Genomic DNA, 16,191 nt, shown 5'->3' on the forward strand with positions numbered 1-16,191 from the left:
ATGTGGACGCTCAATGAGAGGCTCTAGATCTGGTGATTAAAAGCAGATGCGGACGAGATGATAAACTTTGACTGTTCTACTTTGAAAATAATTAACATATTTATTACAATGTGTTTCTTGTCTTTTTGTAGTCAGCTATGTGGTCAGTTTTAAAATGTCAGCAATGAGCTGTTCACTTTGTTTTAAAGTGAGCGCTCTGTTTTTATACCATCTTGAAACGAATCCCACCCATTAATGAAAATGTATTTTGTGTTAGCTATTGTGTTGCTTGTTGTACCCTTTGCTTAGTAGCTTACCCTGTTTTTTAACTTTAGAATCTATAATGAAAATATATAAACAATTTAAATAATAACATTTCTTTGTCCTACTTTTGTCAAACCTTACTTAAATTCAGAAAATGGGATGAAAATAAGAAACTCGACTTTCTGAAGAAACATCTTTGCAGTTACTGCTGTTGTTGTAGGATGGGGTCAAATTGAGCACTTCTGATGGTTCTAATGTTAAAGGCAAACATCACATTTCATCAAAAAGACACCCCTGCTTGTTGAAGAATGATAATAACGGTGAGTCTATGAATATGACTTCACAGGGCTCTGACCAAACATCAGTGATAATCTAGAAGTGAGGACTGGCCTCTCTAAAAAGTTGAATAATTATGCAAATCTTCCAAACTTTGAATTCCATTTTACAAAAATAGCATATTCAATACCAAATTTTCAATAAAATGTGATGACTAAACTAATTACATACATACTAATAGACACATTTCTCCATGTGTGAAGATAAATGTAATCTAAAAATGAAATCATGCACAGCTACCGGTCTAATTGACTACCTACCTTCTACAGACCCAGGAGGCAACACTAGAATAATTTGGCCAAGTACTCATCCATCTCATATCTACATTGCTATACCTACAGATACATAGAGACACTCCAAACAGACTCCAAATAAGCATAAATTGAAAGCTGCAAAAATTAGGGATCAGCTGGGAACACAGCTCTCCAACCTCCAGTCAGCATGCAAAATGTAATTAGTGTGATGAGTCCCCTAAGTACCATCACAGTATCCCTTCCTCTCCCTCTCTAGTGCCTTAATGAAATATCAGACTTTTATTTTGGCACTGAGACCGCTGTTAACCTCGGCTGCGTTTTCAATGTCAAGCGGCTGCATCAGCAAGTGATTCATGGCATTATTAAACATCAATAAAAATCAGAGAAATCTCTCTACTGTGCACTGCTCACAAACACAAGATGTGCTATTATTTACGATAAAGTGCTCTCCAGATGAAAGCGAGATACCTTAGGGTTATGTTTGGCAGCGAGTAGAAAGATGTGTAAGCTTTATGTATATTCTTAGGTGAAAGGGGAAACATCATTTGCAGATGAGTAAGAAGGCAACGAACACGACACAGTCTAATCTGTACTGGATCAAAAAGTGTTAAAGGAAGGTATTATGTTGGTATTAACTTCTGGAGGGCCAATTTACTGCCCACTGCAGCCATTTTACACACACAGGACACATATGACAAACTCTCCATTATATACAGTGTTGGGAAGGTTACTTTTAAAATGTATTCCACTACAGAATACAGAATACATGCCCCAAAATGTATTTTGTAACGTATTCCATTACGTTACTCAATGAGAGTAACGTATTCTGAATACTTTGGATTACTTAATATATTATCATGCTTTTTACAACTACATGAATGTACTATTGCTGTGTGATTTATTACTATTACTGGAGGTCCGCGGCTCCGAACCATATTAAAGGACCTCTGGCTAATACGTCGGGTTCGTGTCAAGCTCGTAGCTGAAAACTAGCTTTACTTTGTTGTCTGGGTCAGCTTTGCTAGCGAGAGACAGAGAGAGGCGTTGAAAGGCTGCTCCTACGGAGCTTATTGTTTCAGAGGAAAACACGAGCACAGTGTACAGTCGAGTCTTAATAGCGTACTTACAATTGGGCTCTTCAGGCACTCTTTTTGGCTGCAGTGGTTATTATTATATTTACATGCTTCCACCTCCCGTTTCTGCTCGATGACAGCTCGTACTTTTCCACTCTCCTTTTTCTTCCTCCTCGCACTCACAGACACATAACGTGTCGCAGTCTATTCTGATGCAGCACGGACTACACTGCCCACGAGGCTACATTCTTTAGAGCTATGCCTGTAGCATTCTGCCTATTAGCTTAGCACAACAACAACAACAAAAAGGCGCTCTCTCACCCAGGAAACACACAGTCGCAGAGAGAGCGCGTCACCCTGTAACCATGGCAACCATAACGCTGCCGCCTGGAACATAGCTGTCAAACAAAACTCAAACAGTCCTGACCCGCGACAATATGAAACAGGAAAATACCGCTGTGTAATCCATTTATTTCAACAAAGTAACTGTATTCTAAATACCACCTTTTTAAATGGTAACTGTAACGGAATACAGTTACGCATATTTTGTATTTTAAATACGTAATGGCGGTACATGTATTCCGTTACTCCCCAACACTGATTATATATATGTGCAGGTAAAAAAAATTAATTTATTAAAATTTATTTAGACAATTGTTTGGTCTGCTCTGTTTTTTATGGTTTTACATAAACTGCATTGAACCAGTGTCTGTTGATACTTCTTAGATGCTTTTAAGGCGAGGTGAATGCAACTCTAATTTCTTTAGAAAAACTTCTGAAAAGGTCTTCGTGTTGTCTTCAGTGACTGTAGTCAGGCATGTGGATGGAAGCAAAAAGAATAAAGATAGATTCAGTAAACTGAAGGTTGTGTTTGAGTGCCTGCATTCTTACTAATAGCAAGAAGGGCCCAATTTCAGTCAGTCAGTAGTCAGTCAGTAAGAAAATGATCTATGACTCAACAAATACTTTCTTGTAGGAATAAAAGTGCTATAAAAGTTTATGCACAGCACTTATAAAAAGGTAAAGCAGTTTAAGTTGGATCAGTGGATTGATGTGGCATCCAAACTCACCATAATGCTGAGTTGGAGGTTGAAGCTTTCAAGTTAGGAGTTACTATAATCTGTGGTCAGAAGCTGTGGGAGTTGGTCAGAACAGCTAGGTGCAGATGCACACCATCAGAATGAGTTGTCCAGGACATCTTGTTTCTACTTAGAAACTGATCACAACACCTTCTGGACATCTCCTCTTGAAGGTTTTCCAGTCACTCCCAACTGGAAGGGTTTAAACACAGAACACCCTCAAAAGAGTATCTCTCTCATCTGGCCTAGGAACACCTCAGCATCAATGGATGGATTGATAGAATCAATTTCAAATAGAGAGACGTTAGAGTCAAGAGCGAACATTAAGAATACAGTTATTGAAAAGATTTATAAGAAGGCCCTATTTTGACAGGGTCACAAACTCATGGTCATCTTTTTGTTCATAGTCTCTTTCCCACAACCAACAAAACCAACCAGATAGTCGCCCTTCCCTCTACCTGTTTCTGTTGGAGGTCTCTTTCTGTGAAAAAGAATTTCTTCCTCCCAAGTCGCCAAGTTTTGCTCTAAGGGGGGCATCTCAGAATATTTACCTTACTATCAGTGAAGTGAAACACATGTTGTAATGAACAGGAACAATATAAAAAAAAATGAAAACATTAAAGCATGTTATGGTTTAGGTTATAGCTAACTTCTCACTGAAAAGGCGGTACCACAGAATGTATTTTTTAGTGTCTTGGTCAGATCAAGGCTACTTGTGCCCCCAAAAAAGAAACAAACAAACAAGATGGCCAAAAACAAAAATGCTTTCTTTTTTTTCCAGTGCAGAAACACTGAGGCTCCTTAATGACCCATGGTGATGATATATGGAAAGCAAAGGGAAATACCTGCAAAGTGTACCCAGTTCATTGGAAGGTTCCTCTTTGATTTCTGTGCTTTGGTCCTTCTCTCGTTGTTTCAGGCCATGGTCTGAGCCAACACCAGCCTGTGAAGAGAAGATAAAAAGTAAACACGTGCTCTCAGAATTGGAACATGGCTTCATCCTCTCATCCTCCAGTATTCTTGTTGTCCTCTTCTCTGAAAATCCCCATGAACTGTCACATTTTTCCAATCAGCTAGGGAGTCCAGGAAAAAAACATTTAGACTACATATCACATATCCACAGGCACACATGCATCTTTAGTGTGTTCAAATCTGATTTCTTGTCTTTGTTTCATTATAAAAACAGTAAAAAAAACATGCACTCACACTAAATAAACTCATGACTTCGTACAGTAATATCTCTTAAAGCTGTCTGAAGACAGAGGGGATAAAAAGCACCTTGAACGCAACTTGAAAGAGAATGTCAGGTGTGAAGATTTGAGTGGATGCGTTCAGATGGAGGGGGCACGGTCCAGCGAAGCCGAGCGAGGAGACACAATCAAAACACAATGCATTATTCATCCTCCAACTTGTGCTACTGTATTCCTCAAATAACATCAAGAATACGAACTGGCACAGATCACAGTATGAGGGCTCTGGCTTTGTCTTTGCTCTGACTGTGAGGGGTGTGATCAGTTCTAACACATCTGAACAGAACAGGTCTCAAGACGAGCTTGGTGGGTTCAGTAAACACACACACACACACAGAATGTGGCTGCTAGCTTCTATTGCACACACAGTTCCCCTGGAGCGCAAGCAAAAAGGTCAAATGCCTCATTCTCAATGTTTGGGTTAATTGTGAAGACATTAGTATGTAAAAATAACAACAACTATGTGACCAAAAGCCTGGTGTGAAATAATCAGCTAAATATCAGTTCTCTGTGCATGAAGCCAATGTATTAATCAGTGCATCCTCTGGGTATGTTCTCCACTAAAGCTTTGTAAAGTAAGGAAAATGAATTTGTCATCTTATGATAAAAGAAAACTGTCACAGGCTCAAGAGAGCGCTCACTCCTCCTGAGGCCGTCAGTGATACAGATCCTTCAAGGATTTAGAAAAACTGCTCCAGGCCTAAAGTTGTTTGATTGATGTTCTCTGTCCAAAATGTAATGTAGAGCAGGTAAACACCATCCAGACTGACGGCGAAACAACTAGTAGCTTAGTGTCCCAACATTCAGAAGAAGCAACAACTGGATCATCACCCCCACCTGAGATTGGAGACCAAGCCCCAAGTATGATTGAAGGTGTGTTGAGTGTAAAAGCCACTGACCTGAGAGATAGAATCATGGGAAAACTGGAAACCTGGAACCTCCATAGCAGATTACCAAGACTATGTTAAGTACATACAAAAGTAACACACAAACAATAACTATAATACAGAAAAGGGCCATTAGATTAATAAATAATGTAGGGTACAGGGACCATACAAATGCACTCTTTGTCAAAATGCAAGCTATTAAATTCCAAGACTTGGTGAAGCTTAAAACAGCGCAAATAATGTATAAAGTCAGAAATAAATTGCTTCCCAAAGAAATCTGTAAATTGTTCATAGAAAGAGAAGGTGGGTATAACTTAAGAGGGAAATGGAATTTAAAAATACAAAGTGCTAGAACAACTTTAAGAACTATGTCAATCTCAATTGCAGGAGTTAAATTATGGAACAGTCTAACAGAAGAAATAAAAGACAGTCAAAACATAAAACAGTTTAAAGTAAAATATAAAAACCTAATTTTAAATAAGTATAAGAATGAAGAAAACGGGGTTAACCCAGGATGGTAATGTTGCTGGTAATGGTGTTGCGGTTCTTTTTTGGTTGTTTTTTTGTTTTTTTGTTTTGTTTTGGTTTGTTGTTTTTCCATAACTTGTGTATCTGCAAATATACACATTCTGTATTTTTCATATGAAAGAAACTATACTGTGGTGGGGCTTGCTAATTTCTTGTTTTTGATTTATGTATGTTATGTTTTGTTTTACTTCATATGTTTATATGTTTCATATGTTGTTTGTTTAATTTAAGACAAAAAAAAAATTAAATGAATGAGAGGTAAAACTTGAGGGGGTAGGGACAAATAAGTAAATACTTCAGCCTACTCCTTTTCAAACAAATAATGGAATGATATTTTGTAATGATTGTGAAGGCACATGTTTGAAATGTTTGAAATAAAAATGAACTGAACTGAACTGAACTGAAGTACCCTCTGAAGGTCTACTAGAAGATGTGAATGTAGACAATCCCTACTGCAACCGTCCATCCATCTTCTTCAGCTTATCCAGGGGCGGGTCACAGGGCCTAAGCAGAGAAGCCCACTCTCACCCTAGGGTGAAGCCAGCGATCTTGTTCTTTTGGTCACTACCCACAGCTGACCATAGGTAAGGGTAGGGACATAGATCGACCAGTAAATCGAGAGCTGTGGTTTTACACTCAGCTCTCTCTTCCATAAGAATTATGAACAGAATCATTGACAAAGGGCAGCCCTCGTGGAGTCCATCACCCACCGGATACGAGTCCGACTTATTGCTGGCTATGCAGACCAAGCTCTTGTAACGGTTGTATAAGGATCCAATGGCCAGTAGCAATGGGCCAGATGCCCCATATCCCGAGGGATACAATTGAATACCTTCTCCACCACATAACAGGAGGTTGAAAGATGTTAGCAGGCAGCACATACATGGAATTCCATAACCAAGTGGTCGGCACTAGTGTACAGGAACATCTGTGCCAAGTATGGCCTAGAAGTCCCATGGTCAAAAGGGACACACCCCCTAGTGTGGTTAATAATGACCGAGCTAAGAAGTCCTGTTGGACTTCCAAATACAGACGGACAAAAGGGTGATAACTAACCAATCAGACATAGTAGTGGTGGACAAGCAGAGGATGACAGCTGTAGTGATAGATAGATAGTTACTAAGTGATAGCAACATCAGGAGGAAGGAAGACGAGAAGTTGGAGAAGTGCCAAGGGCTCAGAGAAGAGCTTGAGAAGATGTGTAGGGTGAAGGCAACAGTGTTTTTTTTTATAACCCACCCAGGTACACATACATATGGAAAAAATAAAAACTCTAATTCTCATGTTATGAGGTAAACATTTGTGGGTTCATTAAAACAATCAGATATCAGATGACCCTAATGAGCAGCACTTGGTGATGTAAGGGAGAACTTCAATAGAATCATGCTTAAGGAGGAGCAGCCATCTGCCTCAAGCAGCTGGAGGTTGAACTAAAGACTGAAAGAGTGAAGGAATAGCATCTTTTGGAATGTCTTTTGAAATCATTTCCTCTCAATGCACTCTGAAATTGTTTTCTCTGAACCTTTCTGTTCATCTACCACATACTGTGTCTGCTGTACTCTACTTCTAACCAGTGAACCTGCTAAGAGCTCCATAGATTAACATGATGCAGTTATGTTAGTCTGAGACATGCATTCACTACTTGAGTTAAAATCGTCTGCTCAGATTTCCCCTTTCAAATCTTTTTTTAATGCATTTAGCTTGATCTGAACTTTTGGAAGTACAGTGTAAAAACTCTGATTTTTATTCTGTTTCTTAAACAGTTGTCCTTGTTATCAATGTCATTATTTCAACTATTTGCAGTGAATTATGTTGATAAAGCTTCCAGAATGTGAAAAGAAATGTTTTCTATTCAGACTTTATTTATGTTATAATTCTTCAAAAGACTTATCAGTTTGAATCTCATAAATTCAGAGTGGACTAATACACAGTTTGTGTTCTAGTAACTTCATGCAATGGCCATTGTAATAAAAGGACACGCCAGGTAACACAACTAAATTGTTGTTAATAGATCTGACAGCAATAGAACTCCTTAGCACAGAGGAATGAGATCCATATCAGGCTTTGGACACAATACTTGTTTACAGTGATGAGAATAACGGCGTTACAAGTAACGGCGTTGCTAACGGCGTTACTTTTTTCAGTAACGAGTAATCTAACTAATTACTATTCAGTTACTAACAAGAAAATGCGGGGTGTTACTATTTTTCAACAAACAGACGGTTGAAGCTGTGTTCAGCTTACCGCATCTTATATCAGTTGCACGGAAGTAGCTGATTACGTAAGTAATCTGGACGCTAAAGCTTTAAGCAGCTGCGCGCGCTCCCGCGGACGATAATCACGATCACTGTCTAGCATAAGACCTGGAGCTAAGGGGGCAAAACAATCGCATGAGTGCTGCTGTTTGACTGAGGAAGAATAAAGTAGTCGTGGTAAGCCAATCACATGACCACTTATAGAGAAAGCAACAAGGTGATATATACCAGTTTTTAAATTGTGTTGATAGGCCACGTAAAACCAGAGTCATGATAAACAATATATATACGAGGCGTTTTTTCCTGAATAGTTTCGTCACGTTTGCTGTCTAAGGAGAAAGACAGCAGAAAAAGAGAGAGAGCGAGTTTTGAGATGTGAGAGATTTGTGACGTTTAGCGTGTTTGGGGTGTGGAGTTAATGTGTTGTCTTGTGTAGTTAACATGTAGTGTTGCGGATAGTTTTGTGTTGTGTGTCAGAACAATGAGGCAACTGCTGTCTCCAGGTAGAAAAAGGAGTGATACACCTGCTGCTGTCAGACTTGCAGGTATCAGGCTGTGATGTTGTGTGTAATGTCGTTTTTGTTCCACTCTCTTAATTCAACATGTGAACGTGCTCTACATGAGGTGTAGATGGCATAGCTTGTACTTATTATCCTATTGGGTTTGTTCTCTGATTAATAAAAATGGAGAGGAGCAACAACAACCAAAGGTCAGTCCTAGAAAGTGGAATTTACCTCACATTTAGAGCTCCATTAGATTACAGTTGAGATCAAGGGAAGAAGCACCTTTTATTGCTGTGGGGCTTTGCTGAGGATAAGCTGCCTGTCATAAACCCTTCAAAAAGGCTGTGAGGATGATCCCAGAATGTAAAGTGATTCCCTGTTCAATTAAAATTAAAGGCCAAAAGGTGCTCAGGCATACTGTGGATGAAAATCACTCTATGCCAGGAGCTGACCTGCTGGAATTAAACTTTAAAAGCAGCGTTCTCATAGAAGTATCTTGACTGACAGGTGGTGGCCGGTTGGCTTAATGTCACGCTATGGAGTTAACTGACAGTGTAAGGAGAAGCTGGAGAACTTCTAACATACTCCAAGTATTTCCATTAACCCCCAAATAAACCATTGAAGAAACACAGTCAATGCCTTGTTGTGACATTTGGTCCAAAAACACGAAGACAGGTGGAGATATTTGTGCCGTGTTGAACATATAGCAGTACAGCCAGCCATACTTAAAGTACACATGCTAAAGGCCTTGTACAAATATTGCTGTCAGCGTTTTCATTAGCTCCAAGTGTGGCACTAACGAGGACACAGAGGAACATCTGTCAGCACCGACTCTAAAGGCTCTTGAATGCCATTGTGTTTCGTATTTACATTTATGACCTCTCCAGTCTGGGCTCTTGTTGTGGAGAGCTATGTTTACTTTAAATGCTCCATTCATAACAAGGCAGCAGAAGAAAAGGAGTAATGCCGCATTTAAGCTCCAACCACTTGTTCTGTCTAAATCTCCTTTGTTACCCTGAAAACCCTTGTAAAGATCTTGAGTATTTTGACCTCGGATTCGTCAGTCAGTAAAAATTGTGCATGCAGGTTAGACAAAAAAAAGTACCTTATCTTCCTAAAAGTTCTCACGAATCACAAAATCACATTCTGCCATCAATCTGCAGTTGAATGAGGTCAGATTGGCAATTACAAGCAATCTGACTGAGATAATACGGCAATTAACTGTGATAAATCAGCCAAAATGGTGAATCTTCTGCAGTCTGACTTCACATTCAGCCCAGACAGAAACTCATAGATCTAAAACAGAAATACCTGTACAAATTATGACCAGTTTCTGTCAGATGGTGAATTAACTGCAAAATTGAAGGACCATGCTTTTACATGCTTTGACCATACAGGAACATGGCTGAACTGGTTGCCAGTCGGTTGTAGTCTGGTCGAGTTCCCTGTTACAAAGAGACACAGAAAAGTACAAATACAGATAAATTTTAGGTAGCAATTATTTGCAAATCTTTAGCAATCTCTGTGAGAGTGACTGCGATCAATTTGAGTCGGCTCACAATTATTTGTAGACAGGTTGGCACCAGCAGGCAATCGATCTGAAATTGGCCCCTCAGATGCTAAGGAGGTTGCACATTCAATCTTGGAGTAACCAGTTGCCCTACTTGCTACTGGTCCCAACAGCAAAACAATTCAACACAACTACAGTCCAAGCACCGATTATTCCTAGTCACAGGCATGTTGCTGTTCTGCTTTTACTGTAGTATAATCATTGTTGAAAGCATTGCACTCAACCAAATATCTTTAACCAAAATGGTTATGTCTGGCTTAAAAGAACCAACCCTGCAGCACCAAAAAGGTAAATACTAGACTATTGTTGAAAAAAGAAAGAAGAAATAAAAATCTGATGAATTTTATTCTTTAAAAAAAGACAGCAAAAAAAAAACCCCTCTGTAAAAAAAGATCTAATGCATAAATGTTTGTGTCACTCCCTTATTTTCCATTTTATTTCATTTAAGATCTGCATGCTTTAATTACATCACCTGGCTTGGAGCGAGGGTCTCTGCAGACAGTGGTTTATTACATGTTGGAACACAACTTTTCAGTGACATCCTTCATTGCAGAAGAACATTAGTTCTGCAGGTATGCTCCTCTGGACAACATAATTGCACAGGAAGGTTGTTGACTTACTGCCTCAGAGGCAGTGAGCCTACTGGGTAGTACCCTGTAGGTTGATGACTTCTTTAATGAGACTGGAATCAGGCGAAGCAGCATGTATAATAAGTTAACACTCTATTTGAAACTGCTCTTTTCTGTAGGGGGGAGAATGGCAAACAGAGCTAAGAGCCACTGGGTTGAACTGTAAAAGTATTTTTTAAATATTTAAGTCTGTGTTTGTATTGGTCCGTGGGAGGGCAGTGTGACCTTTCACCTGCGGTTTGGTCAAGACAGTCATCAGGCTGGATAGAAACAGCAGGGTGTGTGAGGAGACCTGAATGAAACAGCAGGCAGACAGTCGCAAATAGCAGGCCAAGATTTAATATGAGGTAAAAACAGGAAGAGGAAAACAGAGAAATAAAGAGAGAAACGCTTTGGTGAGAATGTCCACCCTGCCGATGCAAAAACAACATTGTGGATAATTTGTTTTTACAGCCTTTTTAAAAATCACTACGGTAAGTAGTTCCCCCATCGTGATGGATCTGCATTTTTTTCAGAGCACATTCCTGGTTAACAAGTCACTTTCTCTAACTGTATGACAAACACACACAGGGGCAACGATGTTACAAGGGTTATCTTATCAAGCAGTGCAGGCATTCAGGGTCAAGACAGGTAACCACAAGCTCACATGGCAGTGTTCATTCTTCATCTGACCGTCCAGCACACTGATCAGGATTTCATTCCCGGAAAGAGACGCTGTCAGAGTGCAGATTTGTGCTCTGTGTGAGGCTCATGAGTCTTGTGGCGACCATGTGGAGCCTAAGTGACAGGAGCTGAAGATGACAACAGTGTGTGTTTTTGCATACTAATATAGCCAAACACATATACGGAGCCAGGAGTCCTCTCATCTTCAAGTATTTGTGTGTGCTTCTTTTCATGTAAGTACACTCAGTGATGCTTGGCTTCTTCTGGATGAACCAACAGGAACATGAACTCACCACTTCAGCAGACTTAGGCAGTACTTTGCAGTTATAGCTGTCAAGTCTCAAGTGATGCTCCGTCAGAAACAACGGGGATTAGGCTAATGATTTTCTTTGCAGCCTTTGGAAAGTTTGTTATTGTTTTATTATTGTGCTGCTAGCACTCCCTATAATCCCCATTATCTCCAGATTACCTCATTTGGAAAGAGCTCACTGGGTATTCCCCATCGTTTTACCTTGGTCAGAGAATGAAATCAGCATCTGAAAGTGTATTAATACAAACACACACCAACACAAACACACACAGACAGGACTATTCATAGGCACAGAGTGTTTAATTAAGAGATATGGAAGGGGGGGCAGACAATAGACTATTGTTGCCTGTTTGGATTGGAAATTATAGTAGTGAGTGAAGAGCAAACTGAATCCATTAGCTGAAACAATTGATGCTTTATGGAGAAAAGTCCCAACGCACACATCCTGGCATCACATGACACAATGATAAAATCAGTCCATAGTTAATCTGTTGTAAGTATGGCACAGTGATACGCACACCGCCATTTCACTGAAACCTTCCACTTTATTATCAAAGGTCTAATCTGAATCCTGGTTTAAACTGGCTCTTAAAAGGAAAAGAACTAAAAGCCCAGAATTATAATTTTGTATTTGTTTTAGACACAATTAAAACATTAACATCTGTAGCACCATTTATTTAAAAGCAATTTTAAAAAGAAGTGGCTTAGGCATTAAGAGTTAGCATTACTTAGAAAAGGAAATTTCAAGGGGCAAACAATATTATTTGTGAATGCAGGTATTTGTTACACAACAGTAAGAAGATGTTCCACATGAGTGGTAAGTTATATCTTATATCTTATTATAAAATGTTGAAACTTCACTTAAAGTTAGCTAGAAGGACCAAAACAGATTTTATATCAGGCTTAAAACATATTTCTGCTCTAAAGTTTGGTGTGTAATATGTGGATTTAACATGGAAATTACTGGGTAGTAACTCTTGTTTTAGTTTCAAAACAGTTTATTGGGCTGTAGAATGATGACACTGATTGGTTCCCTCTGTTTGGCATAAGTTTGCCAAAAGAAAGGCTTAACTGTATGGCCAAAACAGGAAAATAGTAGTGGACTAACGGGGAGAAAAAACACTTGAATGAGAGAAACCCAAAGTGAAAGAAGACCAAACCCTGGACTGACTTTGGGTTGATAGGAAGAGTTCTGAGGTTTTGGACTGTGCGCAAGAGACACTCAGCAAAACAGATTAGAGCAAGGCTGCTATCATAAAAGAGTGCAAAAGAGCAGAAAGTTATTTTAGTGTGCAAATTTATGAATATGTATGCAGTAAGTTCATTTTAGTATCTATCAGTGTCAGTTAGCTGGTCACAAACAAGGTGACCTTATGTGGAAGCAAGTGATCTAAAAACATAACACAGTGTAAGTGCAGGTCTTGTGTGTGTTTTCCTCTCTGAAAACTGCATAGGAATTCAGATCGATGGAAGTCAGCTGAAGGAAACGCGGTGTGTTTTGATGCAAGCAATAGATGAAAACTGTATAAGGTCATAGAGATCAGGCCGAGTCAGTCTTTGGATATATTGTATAGAACAGCTCAGGTTTGTCTAGGATTTATCCACAGACTGTATGAAACATGGACGTCACGTCTGGGTTGGAAAAATTGAGCCAATGAGTAGGGGTTTTATAGCTGCATTATATCTGAAGGCCACCAGATGGCGATAGCTGTGGTTTCAAAAAGACGTCTGGTATTTCCAGTCCTATAGATGTGAACAGGAAATCCAGTTTCTGACTTAAACACTTTCCAGCTGAGGTTAGAGCTCAATTATTTGTTTTAGATTGTTTTGAAAAAAAAAAAAAGTTTATTTTCTAAATCTTACTCATTCCAACTGGCGGATGACCTGAGGCATGAACACGCACACTCATTGGTTGGTAAAGGAAGAACACAAAATATTTATTTTTGCATGCTGCCACAATAAAGTAAAAACAAAGAAGCACACTGAGGCGATGGTATACCCATTGCTTGGTGTTTGGCTTTTTGTCAGACTCGGGTACTTGGTACCAGGTACTATCACCTATGGGAAACCCTAAAAACGTAGCGCTTATTCTAGCTGAGCTGATCTGATTATGTACTAATGGAAAAGGGTTATTCGTCACACATAAAAAGCCTGTTGTATATTATTTATTTATTTATTTTTTAGCCACTTAGGGGCAGCAAAATGTGACACAAAAACAAAACTGGCATCCAGCTGTTAGTTGCAATAAACATGACTTTAAAAGAATGAAGAGGTTCGTCCATGTCTGCTTGACTGTTCAGAGTTACATACACCAAGTCAGAGAAAGGTCATAAAACAAAAACAAAAATTAAAGCAGCATTAACACCCCCAAACATTCAATTTTTTAAATTCAAAATTCAAGCAATTTAGTGAGAATCTGCCAGGATATTTAAAAAAAAAAAACCAGCAGGACCACCAAGAATGGGTCCTCACCACAGCGTTGCCACTTAAAATCACATATTAAAGTGAAAATCAGCCAAAATAAAAGAAGTGACTGCCAAATCATTATGTATAATCAAAAGGCTGTTATGAAACAGACTCTTCTGAATGTGAGAAAAGCCAAAAAAAAGTTTAAACAGCTAGTTTAATTTGCTAGTAGATTAATTATTTCATTAATTTCATTTTTGCTCAAAAATCCAGTCAAGTTTTCCTTTTCATCCATTTATGGAAAGCTAAACGTGTCAGTCTCTGTTTGTGGATTTAAAGCAGGTCTTGGACATACGGCACAGGCCAGGTTCATGATGAGGTTGCCCTCTTGTAAATCTGTCGTCACCTTGGCACACGGTAGAAGCCCAGCTCGGCCTCGGCTGATTTACACGCTGTGGGGAATGATGGGCAGGCACTCAGGCCGACAGCTCCTGCTCCGTGTCTGGACGTCATTGCAGCAACGGTTGAGAGGAGGAAGTGATTTTTCGAGTAGGGGGGGGGCAAAGGGCTCCACTTGAGACTGTCCAGGGAAAGAGAAACAGCAGCCAACAAAGCCTTCCTTACAGTACAGTACAGGGCAGGGATGTGGGGTGGGGGTGCAGCCTTTCCATCTGCTGAGTAAGCCTGCACAGGGTTGATGCTAATGCTAACTGAACGGGTTATAGAAGGCTCGTGTCCCCCCTGCTTGTTTTCGGGGAGCGTGTGCATGTTCTCGGTGTGGGTAGTGTGAGAGTGTGCGATCGTGGTGAGTGAGACTGTGCATGTGGGAAGTGTGAGAGTCTGTTTGGGTAGGTGGGAGTGTGTACGAGGAAGTGTAGGAGTCTGAGTATTTATCGTGTACATTTTCTGAGAGTGTGCACGAGCATGAACAGAGTAGGTGGGTATATTTATGTTTCTACATAAAGTGGGAGATTCTCCATGTGTATGTGCATGTGTTTAACCGTCGGCGGCTGTGAATGTGAATGGGCTCATATAGAGCTGGAATAATTTCATGAATCTGCATGTGTGTAATGGGTTTACACAGGAACACACCACACGTGAATGTATGCGAATGTGCAGCACAGCGTTACCTCACTCTTCCCCAAACAAATTACATTCATGTAATAACATGTAATCTTAATAAATTGGTGTTAGAGTGCAGGGAATAATTATGGTGTGTGAATATAAAATATCTCTCTGCTACATGTTCACTCCAATATTTGACAAATGATATACAAAATCAGGATATTGTGACGGCGCTTAAGTGAACTCAAATTGACTTTGAAGAGCCATTTCAAACTGAATGCATCTGAAATAGCTCTTTGGTGTTTAGTAACTCTGACATTTTCAAATTTAAATGTTTACTCATGTTGGTTTCAGGTTCGAAGTCACAGTGTGATCGATTGCTTCATTTATGGCAATGAACTGTAGAGCTTCCAGCCTGAAACAGCAGCAAAATGTGTTATGAAGCATTCAGTTTAAGGCTATTCATAAAAGATGGACGTAGCTTTCCAGTCCAAGAAGAAAAAATGAATGAAAAGTGCCTTAACCCTGTACCTTTATGATGTGTCCTCTGGATACAAAACGAAGGCCATGAGACATCACTAAACACCTTTCTGATAACTTTATGGCCTCAGTCACTAATTTCAGCTCTCTATATCCAGAATGTAGACATGAGCTACAGGATCGACAAGTTGCAGGTGTGACATCATAAAGAAAAATTTGGGTCAATGTACACTAAATGTACCTTTGGAGCAGAAGTCGCAAGTTCGATTCCCTCCCAGTATCCAGTAAGGGTCCTGGCTAGGCCCCCTATGCCAAAAACACCAAGCCCTGGAATGGCGCAGCTACGTCTGCAGCCTGTCCGCAGCTCGGACAAGACACATTTCATTGCATGTTGTACTCTGTATGATTGTGTATGTGACCAATAAAGCTCATTTCTGTTAAATGATCGACTTGATACATTGTCATGAGACAAAGGCTAAAATATCGTATCATTCACATTTATATATTACTTTTCTAGCAATTTACCTATCAATAGTTATCCATGTCCTTCCATGTAAGTAGCTGTAGTAAATTCTTGCAAAAATGTATTCATTGCCTTTAGGTTGTTATTCCACCCGGTCTTTCATCTGTTACAATATTTACTCACTACCATATTTACAG

Source organism: Maylandia zebra, linkage group LG16 (genome assembly GCF_041146795.1).
Source record: "Maylandia zebra isolate NMK-2024a linkage group LG16, Mzebra_GT3a, whole genome shotgun sequence".
Classification (NCBI taxonomy): Eukaryota; Metazoa; Chordata; class Actinopteri; order Cichliformes; family Cichlidae; genus Maylandia; species Maylandia zebra.